The sequence below is a fragment of the Theropithecus gelada genome, chromosome 3, assembly GCF_003255815.1.
Source record: "Theropithecus gelada isolate Dixy chromosome 3, Tgel_1.0, whole genome shotgun sequence".
Taxonomy (NCBI): domain Eukaryota; kingdom Metazoa; phylum Chordata; class Mammalia; order Primates; family Cercopithecidae; genus Theropithecus; species Theropithecus gelada.
The window spans coordinates 1,741,770-1,761,491 of NC_037670.1; the positions used below are offsets into that span (position 1 = coordinate 1,741,770).

At 45.9% G+C, this 19,722-nt stretch overlaps 1 protein-coding gene across 3 annotated transcripts in view; it reads left to right on the forward strand.

Annotated features, from left to right (window-relative positions):
- The first annotated feature begins 8,953 nt into the window (after nt 1-8,953).
- TPST1 (tyrosylprotein sulfotransferase 1) overlaps nt 8,954-19,722 on the forward strand; it is a 155,541-nt gene continuing 144,772 nt past the window's right edge. For 2 of the 3 annotated variants that reach the window (XM_025378574.1, XM_025378572.1), the window contains exon 1: nt 8,954-9,348. The gene's annotated coding sequence lies outside the window, so the exon portion shown is untranslated. The remainder of the gene's footprint in view (nt 9,349-19,722) is intronic. The other variant, XM_025378573.1, reaches the window with a different exon arrangement.

The window sequence follows — 19,722 nt, forward strand, 5'->3', positions numbered from 1 at the left end:
TGGCAAAGCCTGTGCGCTGGTTCCCCTGGATCCTGCAAGAGTTTTCTATCCCTTGAAGAAGGTGCTTGCTCTGGGAAAGGGACTTGGGAGGGTGGCAAGAAGCTGGTAGCCCTTCTAGCGTCTTTTTTTTTGAGATGGAGTCTCACTCTGTCGCTCAGGCTGGAGTGCAATGGCATGATTTCGGCTCACTGCAACCTCCACCTCCTCTGTTCCAGTGATTCTCTTGCCTCAGCCTCCCAAGTAGTTGGGATTACAGGGGCCCACCACGACGCCCAGCTAATTTTTATATTTTTAGTAGAGACGGGGTTTTGCCATGTTGGTCAGGCTGGTCTTGAACTCCTGATCTCAGCTGATCCTCCTGCCTCGGCCTCCCAAAGTGCTGCGATTACAGGCATAAACCACTGCACTCTTTTTTTTTTTTTTTTTCTTTTTTGACAAAATCTCACTCTTGTTGACCAGGCTGGAGTGCAGTGGCACAATCTTGGCTCACTGCAACCTCTGCCTCCCAGGATTAAGCAATTCTCCTGCCTCAGCATCCTGAGGAACTGGGATTACAGGCGCCTGCCACCACACCTGGCTAATTATTGTGTTTTTAGCAGAGATGGGTTTCACCATGTTGGCCAGGCTGGTCTCAAACTCCTGACCTCAAGTGAACATCCTACCTTGGCCTCCCAAAGTTCTGGGATTACAGGTGTGAGCCAATGCACCTGGCCCCTTCCAGCCTCTTTAACCAGGGAGGGAAAGCTAAGACACAGGAGGAAATGGCACTCTTGAAGCAGGTCGCCAGGGGCCTGAGCAGTCCCTGTCCAAGTGGTAGGGTGTAGGTAGGGTAGTGTGGCAGTCAGTCCTGGTCTGCACTGGTGTCACTGGTCAGCATCTGTGGGCAGGGAAGGGCCAACTGCTCCCTGAAGAACCTGCACTCAGTCTCTCTTGCCTGGAGCGTCTCCCAACTCTGAGAGTCCTAGACTTGCCTAAGAGGTGAAGGCATACCCCTGGAACTATTCCACCCCATACTTAGAAGCTGGGTGCTTAGAAGCACCTATCACCCCTCTTTAGCATAATCTAAGCCCCTCATCCTGTATCTCCTGAGTCTGAGAACTCAGCAGTTCTCAAACAGAATTTTTTTTTTTTTTTGAGACCAAGCCTTGCTCTGTTGCCCAGGCTGGAGTGCAGTGGTGCGATCCCGGCTCACTGCAACCTCCACCTCCCTAGTTCAAGCAATTCCTCTGCCTCAGCCTCCCAAATAGCTGGGATACAGGTGCATGCCACCACGCCCGGTTAATTTTTTTGTATTTTTTAGTAGAGACAGGGTTTCACCATGTTGACCAAACTGGTCTCGAACTCCTGACCTCAGGCAATCCACCTGCCTCGGCCTCCCAAAGCGCTGGGATTACAGACATGTGCCACTGTGCCCGGCCTTTTTTTTTTTTTTCTTTTTTTTTTTTACAGACAGGGTATTCTTCAGTTGCCCGGGCTGGAGTGCAGTGACATGATCATAGCTCACTGCAGTCTCAAACTCCTGCGCTGGAGCAATTCTCCCACCTCAGCCTCCCCAGTAGCTGGGACTACAGGTACACACCACACACCTGGTTAACTATTTTTATAAAGAGTGAGTCTCATTATGTTGTCCAGACTGGTCTCAAACTCCTGGCCTCAAGAGATGTTCCTGCCCAGCCTCTCAAGTAGCTGGGACTGCAGGCATGCATTACCACGCTGACTTTTTTTTTTTTTTTTGAGACGGAGTCTTGCTCCGTCTCCCAGGCTGGAGTGCAGTTGCGTGATCTCGGCTCACTGCAAGCTCCGCCTCCTGTATTCACACCATTCTCCCACCTCAGCCTCCCGAGTAGCTGGGACTACAGCGGCCCACGACCATGCCTGGCAAATTTTATTTTTCTATTTTTTGTAGAGACGGGGTTTCACCATGTTAGCCAGAATGGTCTGGATATCCTGACCTTGTGATCCACCCATCTCAGCCTTCCAAAGTGCTAGGATTAAAGGTGTGAGCCACTGTGCCTGACCTTTGTTTCTTTTTTAAGTGGAGACAGGGTCTTTCTACGTTGCCCAGGCTGGAACTCCTGGCCTCAAGCGATCCTCTACCTTGGCCTCCCACAGTGCTAGGATTACAGGTGTGAACCACCTCGCATAGATCTATTATTATTATTATTTTTTAATGAAGTGTAACAAACATACAGAAAAGACCAGGCATGGTGGCTCACTCCTATAATCCCAGCACTTTGGGAGTCTAAGGCGGGAGGATCACTTGAGCCCAAGAAGTTCAAGACCAGCCTGGGCAATACAGTGAGACCCCTGTCTCAATTAAAGAAAAATAAAATAAAATTTAAAAAAATACAGAAAAGTCCACATGTATATGCAGCTTGATGAAATTTCACAAAGTAAGTAAACCAGCTAATTGCACCCAGTTCAAGAAACAGCATACCACCAACCAGTCTCTCTGAAGACACCCTAATGCTGCCTGTTAATCACTGGCCCACCCCGTCTCACTGTAGGGGTTGTGAGGAGTTCCTTCCAGATCTTCTCTTTCCTAAAACTGCTGAGAGGCTTGTGTCGACTGAGCTATGCAGGTAGTTTAGATGCATGGTGAGGTTTGGAAAACATTCCTGGAAAGCTTACAGTCTCCTTGGTCATAAGTAAAACTAGAGGATGCTTTGCTTTCAGCCTGGAACACAGCACAGCTGTCTGGCTGCGTTTCCCCATGGAGCAGTGGGCATTTCCTGAATCTGGGGTCTGCAGAGCACGTGGTGACAGTTCCCGGGTTCAGGAAGCTCAGTTGGTCGGCTCCAGCCTGGGCATGTGGCCCTCGCTCCCTGGAAGAAGTTGCATGAAGAGGTATTTTTGGAAGGTGCAGGAATTCTGTAGCCACTTGGAAAATGCCTGCTCATAGGCTGGGCTGAATTTTCATTTTCAAATGATGATGTGGCTGAGGGACCTGACCTGCCCAGTTTTCCAGGATCTAGGGGTGGAGAAAGTCAGGAGTCCTGCTCACTTCTTTCTTTTTCTTTAAATTGTATCACCCTTTTCTTTCTGCCTTAAATCCTTGTATCCTGGAAGCTTCAAGAGAACTGCGAAGTGCCTCCCGCAGGTCGTTGGCTCTCTGATGCTGTGTGCAGGTAAGTGTTTCATCTTGTCCCAAATTAGCCAGGGCTTTTAGGTCACTTTAGGTCGAGTGAAAGTTTAACTCTCAGTTCTTCGTCAAAGATCTTTGGCCCTGGAGTCCTCACCTGGAGTTTCCCTGTCCTTTCCTGGCAGGACCCTGAGTGACCCAAGTGTCCTCCTGTTCTCCCTGGGTCCCGGCTCCGGTGCCCTGCTGGCCTTCTTTGACAATTGCAGCGTTTGCTGTTCATCTAGCCATTCATTACCTGTCCATCCATCAATCCATCCATCCATCCATCCATCCATCCATCCATCCATCCATCCATCCATCCAGTGCCAGGCCAGTTGCTGCTAGTTGTGACAGACACATTCATCTCCTTCTTCTTCTTCTTCTTATTTTTTTTATTTATTTTTTTTTTTTGAGATGGAATCTTGCTCTGTCGCCCAGGCTGGAGTGCAGTGGCAGGATCTCAGCTCACTGCAACCTCCACCTCCTGGGCTCAAGTGATTCTCCTGCCTCAGCCTCCTGAGTAGATGGGATTACAGGCGCCCATGACCACACTCAGCTAATTTTTGTATATTTAGTAGAGACGAGGTTTCATTATGTTGACCAGGCTGGTCTCGAACTTCTGACCTCAAGTGATCTGATCGCCTCACCTCCCGAAATTCTGGGATTACTGGTGTGAGCCACTGTGTCTGGCCTCAAATTTTTCATTTCTGAGGGACTCCCCATCTCTGCCATTTCCCACCTCTGCCACCATCTTCCCTCCATGCCAGACCCCAGAATGAAAATGTCACAAAGAGAGCTTTGCTGCATTTGTGTCCTTTTTTTTTTTTTGAGACGGAGTCTTGCTTTGTCACCTAGGCTGGAGTGTGCAATGGCATGATCTCGGTTCACTGCAGCCTCTGCCTCCAGGGTTCAAGCAATTCGACTGCCTCAGCCTCCTGAGTAGCTGGGACTACAGCAGGGCGGCACCATGCCCGGCTAATTGCTGTAGTTTTAGAGAGGAGGTTTCACCATGTTGGCCAGGATAGTCTTGATCTCCTGACCTCACGATCTGCCAGCTTCGGCCTCCCAAAGTGCTGGGATTACAGGCGTGAGCCACTGCGCAGGGACCATGTCCTTCTTAAGAGCAAAGCAATGCCAACAATCCCCAAAGCAAAAGCGCTGGAGGGCAATGCTGCCTTTTCAGTTCTCAAAGCCTGCACATTCCTAGGTATGTTGCATAGACTTTCCCTCCAGGAGGTGAGGTTGCTGTAGTAAGGAGTCCTCACTCCTCCTTGGCCAGCTATTCTCTAGCGGTGAATTCCCAAGGCAGACGCGGTGCAAAGCCTGGCCTAGAGGAGAGAAACTCGCAGCTCTCACTGGGATGGCAGCAAGCACTGGTCCATTTCCTCTGCTTCTGAGCCGTGCCAGGGTTGCGTAGGCTGTTTGGAAGAAACAGGCTGTGAGCCCTTTGAATTGCCTAAAGAGAGGGCAAAGCCATCTATACTCTCAGGTGAGGTTATCTTTTATTTTTTATTTTTTTGAGACAGAGTCTTGCTCTGTCGCTCAGGCTGGAGTGCAGTTGTGCAGTCTTGGCTCACTGTAGCCTCCACATCCTGGGTTCAAACGATTCTTCTGCCTCAGCCTCCCGAGTTGCTGGGATTACAGGTGTGCACCACCACACCTGGCTAATTTTTGTATTTTTAGTAGAGATTGGGTTTTACCATGTTGACCAGGCTGGTCTCGAACTACTGACCTCAAGTGATCCACCCTCCTTGGACTCCCAAAGTGCTGGCAATTACAGGTGTGAGCCATCGCGCCTGGCCAATGCTCTCTGGTGAGATTATCTAATTCTGGGCTGATCACCTGGAGAGGTGAGGCCCAGGAGGGAAATTAGAAACACAGAAAGAATGTTCAGAATCTATGAGGCTCATTAAATTACACAGAGAAATAGAAATGTGATGTGAACCAGATATGCATACAGGCTTGGAAAGTTTTTCAGGAACGAGTTTTCCTTTTAAAAAAAGTTATGTATTCATTCCTTGTAAATAGGTAATCCAGGCCAGGCATGATGGCTTATGCCTATAATCCCAGCACTTTGGGAGGCCAAGGTTGGAGGACTGCTTGAGCCCAGGAGTTCAAGACCGGTTTGGGCAACATAGCAAGATCGCATCTCTAAAAAAAAAAAAAGAATAAAAGACTGGGCACGGTGGCTCACACCTGAAATCAGCACTTTGGGAGGCCAAGGTGGGCAGATCACATGAGGCCAGGAGTTTAAGACCAGCGTGGCCAACATAGTGAAACCCTGTCTCTACTAAAAACACAAACATTAGCTGGGCATGGTGGCGGGTGCCTGTAATCCCAGTTACTCGAGACGCTGATGCAGGAGAATTGCTTGAACCCGGGAGGCAGAGGTTGCAATGAGCTGATATCATGCCATTGCACACCAGCCTGGGCAACAGACCGAGACTCTGTCTCAAAAAAAAAAAAAAAAAAAAAAGCAGGGAGTGGGTGGCGTGCAGCTGTAGTCTTAGCTACTCAGGAGGCTGAGGTGGGAGGATCGCTTGAGCCCAGGCGTTTGAGGCTGCAGTGAGCTATGACTATGCCACTGTACTCCAGTCTGGGTGATAGAATGAGGCCCTGCCTATTAAAATAAGAAAAAAAAAAAAAAAAGATAATCCAAGCCCATAGCACATAATTTTTTTTTTTTTTTTTTTTTTTTTGAGACGGAGTCTCACTCTGTCAGCCAGACTGGAGTGCAGTGGCATGATCTCTGCTCACTGCAAGCTCTGCTGCCTCTGGTTCACGCCATTCTCCTGCCTCAGCCTCCCTAGAAGCTGGGACTACAGGCGCCCGCCACCACGTCCGGCTAATTTTTTTGTATTTTTAGTACAGACGGAGTTTCACCATGTTCGCCAGGATGGTCTCGATCTCCTGACCTCGTGATCTGCCCGCCTCGGCCTCCCAAAGTGCTGGGATTACAGGTGTGAGCCACCGCGCCCGGCCAGCACATAATTTTTTAAGGTGCCAAAGAGTACATAGCTAAGAATTAGTCTTTTTCCTACTCCTGTGCCCAAGTCCTTCAGTTTCCCTCTCAGAGACAAAACTGTTACCAACTTAATGTGTGCATCTTTCTTGATATTGCCTCTGAAAATAAGAAGTGTGTGTGTGTGTGTGTGTGTGTGTATTTTAAATATATACAAATGGGTATATTATACACACTGTTTTGAACTTTGTTCTTTTCACTTGAGTATGTTTTGGAGTCTCTTTTCCTACTAGCAGATGTACTATATGTGTTGGGGCAGATTTAGAAAGCAGGAAAAGTTCATCTTGTTCTCAATAACCCTGAGCTTTGCTTCAGATCAAGCTGCTTCTTACTTCTGCCTCAAAGGCTGGACCCTGTCAGCTACAGACAGTGTAGTTCCTGGGTCACCTGAAGCTGTCCTGCTCAGTGAGACATCCTGCCATGTGACAGGTTTCACTGAAAGGATTGTGTCCTTTGTTATTACTGAATTCCCACATCTAGAATTCGTTCTCACAGTTTAATACGTGGTAGGAGGACCAGTGTCAGCTCCCCATGTGGTTACTCAATTCTTCTTCCAGGTCTTATAGGTGGGGGAAGGATTTTCTGGGCAGTGTGGGAGGTCATCTCAGATCTCCATCTCCACTTTGTGGAGAGAGCCTGGCAGGGGCTGTGCACCGGCGGTGGCTTCTGTATTACTGAGGTCATGGTGAGTCCTTTTCCTGAAGAGGTCTGAAATGTAGAAAGCAGAATGGAACTTGGCCCTTGCTTAACTGGTTAGAGGATCGCCTGAGGTCAGGAGTTCGAGACTAGCTTGGGCAACATAGCGAGACCCTGTCTCTAAAAACAAAACAAAGGCTGGGCGCGGTGGCTCACACGTGTAATCCCAACACGTTGGAAGGCGCAGGCAGGCGGATCATCTGAAGTCAGGAGTTCGAGACTAGCCTGGCCAACATGGCAAAACCCTGTCTCTACTAAAACTACAAAAAAAAAAAAAAAAATTATCTGGGCATGGTGGCAGGCGCCTGTGATCCCAGCTACTGGGGAGACTGAGGCTGAAGAATCACTTGAACCCGGGAGGTGGAGGTTGCAGTGAGCCAAGATCATACCATTGCACTCCAGTCTGGGCAACAAGAGAGAAACTCCATCTCAAAACAAAAACAAACAAACAACAAAATTGCTGTCTACTGTCTTATAGTCAGTTTTCTTATCTGTGTGTGTGGGTGTGTGGGTGTATACATACATATATATATATTTTTTGTTTGTTTTGGGTGAGAGGCAAGGTCTCACTCTGTCACCCAGGCTGGACTGCAGTGGTGCCATCACGTCTCACTGCAGCCTAGAACTCCTGGGCTCACAGGATCCTTCTGCCTGGGCTTCCCAAAGTGCTGGGATTACAGGAGTGAGCCACCACACCCAGTCAGTTGGTTATCTGTAGAAGGAGATATATGTACCTTAGACAGTTGCTGTAAAGATCAAATGAGGTCCACACAAAAACTTCTACACAAATGTTCATAGCAGCATCATGAATAATAGCCATAAAAGTAGAAACAGATGTCTATCAATGGATTAATGGATAAATAAAAGGTGATGTCCAGCCAGGAATGGTGGCCATGCCTGTAATCCCAGCACTTTGGAAGGCCAAGGCAGGCAGATCACTTGAGGCCAGGAGTTGAAGATCAGCCTGGGCAACTTGATGAAACTCCATCTCTACTAAAAATACAAAAATTAGCCAAGCATGGTGGCACATGCCTGTAATTCCAGCTACTTTGGAGGCTGAGGCACGAGAATCACTTGAGCCCGGGAGGTGGAAGCTGCAGTGAGCCAAGATCACATAACTCCACTCCAGCCTGGGAGACAGAATGAGATTCTTCTCAAAAAAAAAAAAGGTGATGTCCGTACAATGGAATATTATTTGGCCATAACAAGGAATGAAGTGCTGATACATGCTACGACATGGATGAACTTTGAAAATATTATACTATGTGCAAAAGAAGGTAGTTACCTTCTTGGGTTCAAGCAATTCTCCTGCTGCAGCCTCCCGAGTAGCTGGGACGACAGGCGTCCACCACCATGCCCAGTTAATTTTTGTATTTTTAGCAGAGACGGGATTTTACTATGTTGGCCAGGCTGGTCTCGAACTCCTGACTTCAGGTGATTCACTAGACTTGGCTTCCCAAAATGCTGTAATTAGAGGCATGAGCCACCGCACCTGGCCTAGTAGACCGCAATTTTGAATACAGTTGTTAGATTCTGCACTCATGCCTTCTCTAATCCATGTCAACACAGTAGAAATAATTGCTTTGACAGAACCTGGTGTAGACGTGTCTCCAGGAAGAAACTGTAAAATGAATGGATCATTTTGTGAAATGTCTGCCCTTTCCCCACCTTTCTTTTGCCTCTTTGCCTTTTTCTCCCTTCCTAGTTTTTCTTTCTTTCTTTTAGGGCGTCAGCCTCCCACCTCTGTGGTTGGGAGGGACTATTGCACGTCTACACTCTCGGTGCGGATGAAATAGTGTTTGCGTTCGTTATCTGCATTTGCGCGTTATCTCCCCCAGGAGATGACAGCTCCTCTGCCAGCAGCTGGCAACGGTGGGCTCTGAGGCAGAGGAGGGGAATTATCAGGAAAAACTCATTTTATTGTCCTGTCCTAGGGTTTCACTGATGAAGGCCTCTGGGCTACCCACCTGGGGGGTGGGGGCGGTGAGACCGCCACCTGCCCGCGGCTCCCCTGCAGCCAAGCCACGCGCGCCGTTGCTAGGGCAACCACCCCGCCAGGCCGGCTGCTGCCGGGAAGACCCCTTGGGAGCGCGCACGGGCAGGGCTGTGGGGGCGCGGGCCGGCTGCGACGTCAGACCCCCGCCCCTCGGCGCCTGCCGGACCCAGCTCCATCCCCAGCTCCACCTCCCTCAGTGGGCAGCCGGCCGGAACCCACGAATCAGAGCAGCCGACACATCGCCCGCTCACCCAATCGCAGCAGTTGTGTGATCCCGCCACCGCCCCGGACCCTGGAGGTCCGCGCTGAGGCGGCGACCGCGGGAGTCGCTGCTGAGGCGGCCTCGGGTGCGGGTCGGAACGGCGCTCTTCTGCGGGGCCGGTCCGGGCTGGCAGCTGCTGGCGCCTGGCGGTGAGGGCGGGCTCCCGAGTGGCCCCCCACCGAAAGCGGTGGGACTAGCGGCTGAGGCCAGGATGCCGTCCAGGCGGCGCGGCGGCTCCTCACTCATCCCAGGTAAGGGGGACGCGGCGCTCGCTGCGGCTCCGCTCCCCTCTCGTCTCCTCACTCCCGGCCCCGAGCCCCGTCCTGGCATCCGTTGGCCCCTTGTCGCCTCCTGCCCGCTGCCTCCCGGTTGTCCAGCCCCGCCTCCGAGCGCGGAGCCCCGAGTCTGGCCCGTCCGGCCCCTGCTCCCACGCCCCTTCCCCCATCGCCGGCGTTTCCCGGGCTCGGCTTCTTCCCGGCCGCGGGGGCCTCTCCCCTCTGCCCCTTCTCTCCCTTCTCGCAGCCCTGGGACCACGTCCTAGCCCCGCAGTCCCCAGGGATGAGACCCTCGTCTCGCCGGGATCGGACATTTGCCCCCACCTCTACCCCGGCTGCGCTTCTCGAGCTCATCGCCCCATCATCCTACCCTTTGTACGTTGTCCTGTCTGCATGGCAGTCCCCTGCCCCGCTCCAGGTGTCCCTGGGTCTTGCCCTTTTGCTCCTAAGTACCTTCCTTTCCCAACTCACCTCTTCTCCCCTCACTTTGACCACCCACCATCGCGATCTCCTTTTCCTTCCCTTACACTTAAACCTCCAGACACTTTCCCACTCTCTGGAATGCCAGATCCATCGTTTTTTTTTTTTTTTTTAAGAGAGTCTCGCTATGTTGCCCAGGCTGGCCTCGAACTCCAGACCTCAAGCGATCCTTCTGCCTCGCCCTCCAAAGTTTTGGGATTACAGGCGTGAGCCACTGCGCCCGGCTCAGGTCCATAGTGTAATATCTTCATTCGTCCTTACATAAGCTGCACCCCATAACATGTAAACTCCCTTTCCCAGAGTCTAGCACACACTAGGCCTGGCATATGGTGGGTGGTCACGCATGTTAGCCTCTTCCTCCTTCCAGGCCTTTTGTACTTTCCAGATGATGGTAGCAAGAAGTCCATTGTCCACAGGGATTTGACTCTGCTTGAAGAATGGTATGGGAGATGGCAGGAGAAATTGGTGAACTCCAGTAAAGCGATTAAATGGTCACTTACTTACTGCATTCATTAAGAAGAAACAATTCTACTATCTGTACCATGTATTGTTTTATGTTAATTGCCTTTGTAAAGGATTCTTAGGCTGCTAGTCAGCGAGCTTTGCAGTATAATTACTCCCCATCCCCTCTCCATCCCCATCTGCAGTGTTTAGGGAACTTTTCTTTTTAGGAAAGAAAGAGCCCCTACCTCCCAGCTAAAATGGCGTAGTATATAAGCAGTGTTTCTCGTGGTTATCTATTAGCTGGATAGTCCAGGGAGCTTCAATGAATTTTCATCTTTTAAGAACCAGAAGGAATCAGGATTTGGATTTCCTGGAATCAGCTGCTGTACAGACCAAATATGCTTGAGAATGAAACTTCTGACAAGTCCTCTAAGAGTGGGAGAGGAATTATCCACCCCTCTCCCTCCGCCTCTCCAAGCACTCGCTCTCGGAGGAAGTAGCGAGTCGATTTTTAAAAAAGAGTAAAATACGTTTGACTTTTTAAAATGATAAAAGCATTGTCATTGGCCCTGTACTATTCTTGCCACCTTTGCTCTGATGCTCTCAAGCCTGGACAATCAGTCAGCTTTTTCTGCTCCTGGGCTCCCAGGGCAGGCTGGCGAAAATCATGTAACTAAGCTGCTGGGTGCTGTTTCTGCACACTTCTGGATCCTGGAGATCCTTTGACTTACTCTCTAGATTCCGCTTATGTCCTAAAATCTAAATGGCTGTTTATAGATCTCCACCGTTCTTCTCTGACTCTTTGTCCTGCTCTTGCCTTTGCTTCATTGCTTATTTTGCCACTTAACTCCACAGAAGAAATTGGTGGGCATCGGCCCTGAACTCTTAAGGAGCTGTCATTTTTGTCTGTGCCTGTCTGTCCCTGATTTCTAATATCCTTTCCTTTGATCTCAGAGGAAGAGGGGTCTTCCTTTCTAAAGCTAATCTCTTCCCATATTATTATTTTTTCTGTTGGACGGTATACATCCTCAGGTTTCCATCATTCAGACCAAAACAAAGCTTTTCTTGATGCTTCCCTTTTCTTTTTTTATTCTTCTCAGATTAACGTGGCATTCCTTAGGGTTGCATTTTTGTTTTTTTCTCTAATTTCCTTGTGTGATTACATGTCCTTTCGTGGCTTCAAATAGCACCTGTATATTTATGGTTTTTGAAGACGTCTATTTGGTCCCCATTTCTCTGGAACCTCAGGTTCTAATTTTCATCTGCCTTCTGCATAGCTGTATGTGGATGCTTGTTTATTTCAAATGTGGTTACCTTTTCCTTCCCTTTCTTTCCACCCATAGCCCCCTTCAAGCACATATACAAACATTCCTATTTTAAGATCTTTACTCTAGAAACCTTAAAATCATCTTCTTTTCTCCTCACATTAAGTCTAGCATAGATCCTATTGTTGCTACCTCAGATCTTTTTTTTCCCTCTCTTCATAAGATCTTTTTTTTCCTCTCTCTTCATTGCCAGAAGACTGGTTCAGACCTTGGTTATGCTTTTTCTGAACCTCTGCGTCCTGTAGTTCTACTTCATCCTCCACATTGCTGCTGGAATTGGTCCATTTCTGAGACATCAATCTGATCATGCTGCTTGTTTTCTTTAAAAATTCTCATCAGCTCCCAAACCCTTAGTATGTTGAGCCAGTCCTTCCAGGCCTTCTGCAGCATGGGCGCATCTCCTTCCTGGACCCTTTGTGATCCAGAGAAAAAAGCGGTAAAGAAACAGACCATTCACTATAGTACAATCAAGACTTTGACAGAGATGACTACAGGGTGCTCTGGGAGCATCACCCTGGAGTGAGGACATGTTTCTGTCGACAGGCATCTAGGACTTTTTCTGACTACCCTTTCTCCTCAGTTTGGGTTAGGTGACTTTTCTTTGTGTTCCCACAGCACTCTGTATATACTTCCATCTCCATTTTTACCACTTATACCATTTTTACTTTTTTTTTTTTTTTGAGACACAGTCTTGGTCTGGTGCCCTGGCTGGAGTGCAGTGGTGCCATCTCAGTTCACTGCAATCTCTGCCTCCTGGGTTTGAGCAATTCTTGTACTTCAGCCTTCCGAGTAGCTGGGATTACAGGCGCCCGCCACCACACCCAGCTAATTTTTGTATTTTTTTTTTTTTTTTTTTTTTTTTTTTGAGACGGAGTCTCGCTCTGTCGCCCAGGCTGGAGTGCAGTGGCGCGATCTCGGCTCACTGCAAGCTCCGCCTCCCGGGCTTACGCCATTCTCCTGCCTCAGCCTCCCGAGTAGCTGGGACCACAGGCGCCCACCACCTCGCCCGGCTAGTTTTTTGTATTTTTTAGTAGAGACGGGGTTTCACCGTGTTCGCCAGGATGGTCTCGATCTCCTGACCTCGTGATCCGCCCGTCTCGGCCTCCCAAAGTGCTGGGATTACAGGCTTGAGCCACCGCGCCCGGCCAATTTTTGTATTTTTAGTAGAGACGGGATTTCACCATGTTAGACAGACCAGTCTTAAACTCCTGACCTCAAGCAATCTGCCCGCCTCAGCCTCCCAAAGTGATGTGATTACAAGGGTGAGCCACTGTGCCCAACCCATTTTTACTATTTATAATGTTCTGTTTTCTTATTTTTCTCCCTGACTTGAGAGTGAACTCTTTAAGGAAAAGGGTTGCGTCATATCTCATTGTATCTCCAGTTTCTAGCAAATTGCCAGGCACATAGCGCTCAGTAAACTAAGTTTTCAGAAGAGCTGAATCTAGACAAGGAAAGGTAAGGGGAGATGGGCATTTTGGAAGAGAGGGTAACATATAGAAAAGTGTGTCATAGGCTGGGTGCAGTGGCTCACGCCTGTAATCCCACCATTTTGGGAGGCTGAGGCAGATGGATCAAGACCATCAAGACCTGGGCAACATGGTGAAACCCCATCTCTACTAAAAATACAAAAATTACCCAGGCGTGGTGGCAGGTGCCTGTAATCCCAGCTACTCAGGAGGCTGAAACAGGAGAATGGCTTGAACCTGGGAGGCAGAGGTTACAGAGAGCTGACTCCAGCCTGGGCAAGAGTGAGACTCCATCTCAAAACAAACAAACAAACAAACAAAAAAAACATGCGATAACCTGGTGTTTTTGGAAAGAACTGGTAATTTGGAAAGGCTGGAGAATGGGCACGATGAGCGATGAGGCTGGGAAGGTATATAGGAGCCGCTCATGAATGACCTTGTGTGTCCTAACACATAATCTTGATGACAGCGAGGAACCTTTGAAGGATTTCATCCTGGGCAGATCTTACAAAGTCTGGCTTGTTCCCATCTCAGGCTTTGTGTCTTGCTGCATGTGTTACCTTTTGCCTCAGCCATATAAAATCACCTCCATTAGCTGAACATGCCTAAATGGCTTTATGTTTCTCTTTCTCCATAGAATGCATTTTCCCACTTAGGCACCTGTAGATTATACAGGTTTCTGGTTACCTCTGCAGTAAAGCCTTCCCACATCTGCCTGCAATCCATCTCTCTTCATCTCTACTGTCATTTACTTGTTTATATGTCTTTCTCTACTCTAATGGTAGGGCTTTGAAATCAGGGTGGGTTTTAATTCATGTCTGCATCCCCTACTCTGGCAGGTAACGTGAATGAGTATTGTGACCAGGTATATTTTGATTGTATTTATTTATTTTTCTAGAGATGGGAGTCTTGCTATGTTTCCCAGGCTGGTCTTGAACTCCTGGCTTCAGGTAACCCTCTGCCTTGACTTCGCAAAGTGTTGGGATTATGGGTGTGAGTCACTGCGCCTGGCCCCAGGTGTATTTTCAGAAAAATTACTCTGATCTCTGGTAGCATTGTAGAGAACAGGTTAGAGAGGGGCAAGACTAGGTGTACAAAGACTAATTAAGGCAGTCATTATAGGAATGTAGGTGAAAGATGATGAGGCCAGTGAGGCCAAGAGGTTAGATTTGGGGGTGAATTTGTGGAGTAAGGAGAACTGGTTAGGTGTACAGGTGAGAGAGAGGGAGAAGGAAGGGTCAAGGATGACTTACTGAGTTCAGGCTTGTGTGTCTGGGCAATGGTGGTTCTGTTCATCCAGGTAGGAAATGCAGGAAAAGAAACAAATTTTCAGGGAAAAGGAGAAAGCCAATCATAACATCTTGATGCCCAGGAAATAGCCTGAGAGAACAGTTGACCCTGAAGATGGAGATGTATATGGAGGGTCTGTGCTAGAATTGAAAGTGAAGTCATCAGAAGTAGGTGAGATTGCTTGGTTCAGTGATTTTCAACATAGGCACTACTTAAAAACCACCTGGGGAGCTTTTAAAGAATGTGGATGGGGGATCGAGGCATCCACAGGGATTCTGTATCGTTTGGTCTGGTGCAGGGCCAGACCTTGTTACTTTAAAGATGCTTCCCATGAGATAGGTAGCTAGGACTGAGAACTGGGCTGAGAGCCCAAAGAGGGAGTGATAGAACCCTGAAGAACAATAGTAGTAACTCATCCTTTAAATATCAGGATAGCTGAGTGTGGTGGCTCACACCTGTAATCCCAGAGTTTGGAGAGATTGAGGTGGGAGGATTGCTTGTGACCAGGAGTTTCAGACCAGCCTGGCCAACATAGCAAGATCTCCGTCTCTACAAAATATGAAAAAATTAGCCAGGTGTGATGGCACATGCCTGTAGTCCCAGCCATGTAGAAGGCTGAGGCAGGAGGATTGCTTGAGCCCAGGAGTTTGAGGCTGCAATGAGCTATGATCATGCCATTGCTCTCCAGCCTGAGTGACAGAGTGAGACCCTGTCTATCTGTCTGCCTTTCTTTCTCTCTCTCTCACACACACACACAACAGGCTAAATACCGCCTTCGTTGACAGTTTTTTGTGTACATTTACCTATTAAAGGACTTACCACATTTTATTTCTGCTGGGTCCATTTTTATAACTAATTCCTTGAAGTCTGAAACCATGCCTTATTTGTCTTTTCATCACTGCCTTGCACAGTACTTGATATATTTTAGAAACCTGATAAAAGTTGGTTGAATAAATCAGTTGATAAGTGATATAAAACAGACCTTGAACTCATGATTTTGCAAACTGACCAGTTGTTTCTTTGCTGCTTAACAGGTCACTGGTCAAATACGCGTAGTCATTCCTGTTTTAAAAACATGCAATCTTGCCAGGCGCAGTAGCTTACGCCTGTAATCTTAGCACTTTGGGAGGCCAAGGCGGGGGGATCATGAGGTCAAGAGATGGAGACCATCCTGGTCAACGTGGTGAAACCTGGTCTCTACTAAAAATATAATAATTAGCTGGGCATGGTGGTGGGTGCCTGTAGTCCCAGCTACTTGGGAGGCTGAGGCAGGAGAATCCCTTGAACCCAGGAGGCGGAGGTCGCAGTGAGCCGAGATTGCGCCACTGCACTCCAGCCTGGCGGCAGAGCAAGACTCTGTCTCAAAAAGAAACAAACAAAAAAACCCCAAAACAATTTTTATAAATTGGAGTGGATTAAGATAAGTATTATTTGCTCTGTAATGTCTTAGCTTTTAAGGTGGTTAAGCTGTGACAGTTATACAGAGGTTCATTCAGGCTTTGTCTTTAGAAGATACTATTTAAAATATACTTTATTTCATATGATTAAGGTATATTGATCTTGTATCTTTTTAAAACAAATAGCTCTGATTTTAGGCTCATGAGCTTTTTAAATTTTTAACTAGAACAAAAACTGTCAATTTGATAAAAGATCTTGAACCGTGGCATAACAATTTCTTTTTAACTAAGAAAATTAAGGAAGTAAGGAATATGCCTTAAGCAAGCCCTATACCTAAATGAATCTCACTGGGATTGGTGATAGGTAGGAAGAAATAAATAATTCCCATGTATTTAAGCACTGTTACAGGAAACACCTGTGATTGCTCTTCTACTGGTATCAGTGTATTTTCTTTTCTTTTCTTTTCTTTTTTTTTTTTTTTTGAGATTGAGTCTTGCTCTGTGGCCCAGGCTGGAGTGCAGTGATACAATCTCAGCTCACTGCAACCTCCATTTCCCGGGTTCAAGAGATTCTCCTGCCTCAGCCTCCCAAGTAGCTGGCATTACAGGCTCCCGCCACCATGCCCAGCTAATATTTGTGTTTTTAGTAGGGACGGGGTTTCACCATGTTGGCCAGGCTGGTCTCCAATGCCTGACCTTAAGTGATTCCCCCACCTAGGCCTCCCAAAGTGCTGAGGCATGAGCCACTGCGCCCGTCCTCAGCGTATTTTCTATTTTCTGATTTCTCAGGGCTTAGATATAAACCATGGAATCTTTTGTGTTCTTTGTTCTTTGTTTTTTCTTAAGATTTTGTCAGCTGTTTCTTTTTATAGGATTTGTGGTTGACAGTTCTTTGCTTTTAACATTTGAGAAATGTTGAGAAACTTTTTTCGGATGAGAAACCCTGTCATTAGAATTCATTTTCTTATAGGTAACATCCTCTCTCCCCAACTGCTTTAGAGGTTTTTTCTTTGTCTTTAGTTTTCAGAAGTTAAATTATGATGTGTCTGCACGAATTTCTTTGGGTTTTCCTGTTTGAAGTTCTCTTATTTTCTTGAGCTGCAGATTCATCTTTTTATCACATTTGAGAAGTTTTCAGTCACTTCATAGAATAATTTTTCAGTACTACTCTCTGTCTCCTTTCATTCTGTGACTGAATGTTAGATCTTTTGCTACTGTCTCACAGCACGTGAGACACTGTTTTCTTTTAATTTTTTTCCAGTCTTATTTTTTTGTCTGTTGTTTAGATTGGGTAATTCTTGTTTCAAGTTTATTGGTTCTTACCTGTGTTATATTCATTCTGCTGTTGAGCTAACCCACCGAGTTATTATTTTGGTTGTTTTTCAGTGCTATAATTTTTATTGGGTTCTTTTTTGTCTATTCTACTTCTTTGGTGAGATTTTCTATTTTGTCATTTGTTTAAAGAGTGTATGTAATGGCTTGTTAAAGAATAATGGCTACTTTAAAATCTCTGTCAGATCATTCCAACATCTGATTCATCCTGTTGTTGGCATCTGTTAACTGTATTTTCTCATTCAAATTGTGGTTTTCCTGGTTCTTGCTATGATGAATGACTTTTGATTGTATCTTGGACATTTTGGATATTATGTTAGGAGTTATAGATCATATTTAAACTTTATGTTTTAGTAGACAGTCACCTTAGAAGGAGCATGTAGCTCCCAGCCTGCGTTTTGTTTTGTAACAGCTTTATTGAGATATAATTCACATGCCACATGTTAAACCATTTAAAGTATAAAATTCATTTACTTTTAGTATATTTATATAGTTGTACATCATTACCACAATCAATTTTAGAACATTTTCACTACCCACGAAAAAACCATACCATGCACTCCTTAGCCGTTATCCTCTCCTACTCTTCATCCTCTCCATCCCTAGGCAACCACTAATCCATTTTATGTCTTTATAGGTTTATATTATATAGAATAGAAATATCTATTTTGAACACATCATAAAAACAGAATCATATATAATATTGTCCTTTATCTCATTTTTAGAGTAATATTTACTATTACCCCATATTTACACATTTTTTTGTAATTTTTAAGTATTTATAAGTATAAATATAAATTACATTTATTTATAAATAGCGAGCTGCAATTTATTTTTGTAATATTTTTGGTTTCAAAATCCAATTAAAATTGGCCGTATATAATGAGTTCGGAAGTGTCGTTAAGAATTGGTGTTGCCCGTGCAGTGGCTCATGCCTGTAATTCCAGCACTTTTGGAGGCCAAGGCAGGCAGATTGCTTGAGCCCAGGAGTTCATGACCAGCCTGGGTAACATGATGAAAGCCTGTCTCTACAAAAAAGCATGAAAATTAGCATGGTGTGGCGGCATACACCTGTAGTACCAGCTACTTGGGAGGCTGAGGCAAGAGGATCTCTTGAACCTGGGAGGGGAGGCGAGATCCTGCCACTGTACTCCAGCCTGGGCGACAGTGTGAGACCCTGCCTAAAAAAAAAAAAAAAACCACTGACCAAAAAAAGATATAAATACATAATGTACATTTAACATGTTTTTAAATATGTATTATATATTTATATGTATATTTTTGTTGGCTTTTTAAATATATATTTTATAGATTTTTTATATGTATATTATATATTATAATAAACAATTTATAAGATATGTGCATTAAATATATAAATACATATTAATATATGTTTTAAATATATATTTAATATATTAATCTATATTATATTAAATATATATATATTTTTTGAGATGGAATCTCACTCTGTCACCAGGTTGGAGTGCAGTGGCACAATCTCGGCTCACTGCAACCTCCGCCTCCCGGGTTCAAGCCATTCTCCTGCCTCAGCCTCCCAAGTAGATGGAACTACAGGCATGTGCCGCCAAGCCCAGCTAATTTTTGTGTTTTTAGTAGAGACAGGGTTTCACAATGTTGGCCAGGATGGTCTCCGTCTCTTGACCTCGTGATCTGCCCATCTCAGCCTACCCTCCCAAAGTGCTGGGATTACAGGCGTGCACCACCATACCTGACCCTAATATATATATATATATATATATATATATATATTTTTTTTTTTTTTTGAGATGGAGTCTTGCTCTGTTGCCCAGGCTGGAGTGTGGTGGCACGATCTCAGTTCATTGCAAGCTAAGCCTCCTGGGTTCACCTGATTCTTCTGCCTCAGCCTCCCAAGTAGCTGGGACTACAGGTGCTTGCCACCACGCCCAGCTAAACTTTTGTGTTTTTAGTAGAGACGGAGTTTCACCATGTTAACCAGGATGGTCTCAATCTCCTGACCTCGTGATCCACCCGCCTTGGCCTCCCAAAGTGCTGGGATTACAGGCATGAGCCACCACGCCCGGCCTCCTAATACATATTTTTAAAAAGAATTAGTATCAATTTTTTCTTTTTTTTTAACGTTTGATAGAATTTACCAGTGAAGCAATCTTGTCCTGGTTTTTCTTTGTGGAAAATTTTAAATTACTCTTTCATTTGCTTTAGTTGTTATAGATTTATTCAGATTTTTAATATTTTCTTGAGTTACTATTAGTAGTTTGTATCTTTTAGAAATTTGTCCATTTTATCTAGGTTAATTTGTTGGATTACAATTGTTTATGATCACTTTTATTTTTGTAGGGTTGGTAGTTATGTCTCCTTTTCATTACTGATTTTCATAATTTGAGTCTTCTCTCTTTTGTTCTTGGTCAGTCTAGCTAAAAGATTGTTAATTTTTCTGATCTTTTTAAAGAGCCAGTTTTTGGTTTTGTTGATTTTCTCTATTCTATTTTCTGTTTTATTTATTTCACTGTAGTCTTTATTCTTTTCTTCCTTCTGATGGTTTTGGTCTTGTTTGCTCTTTTTCTTTTCTTTTCTTTTTTTTTTTTTATTGAGACAGAGTCTTGCTCTGTCGCC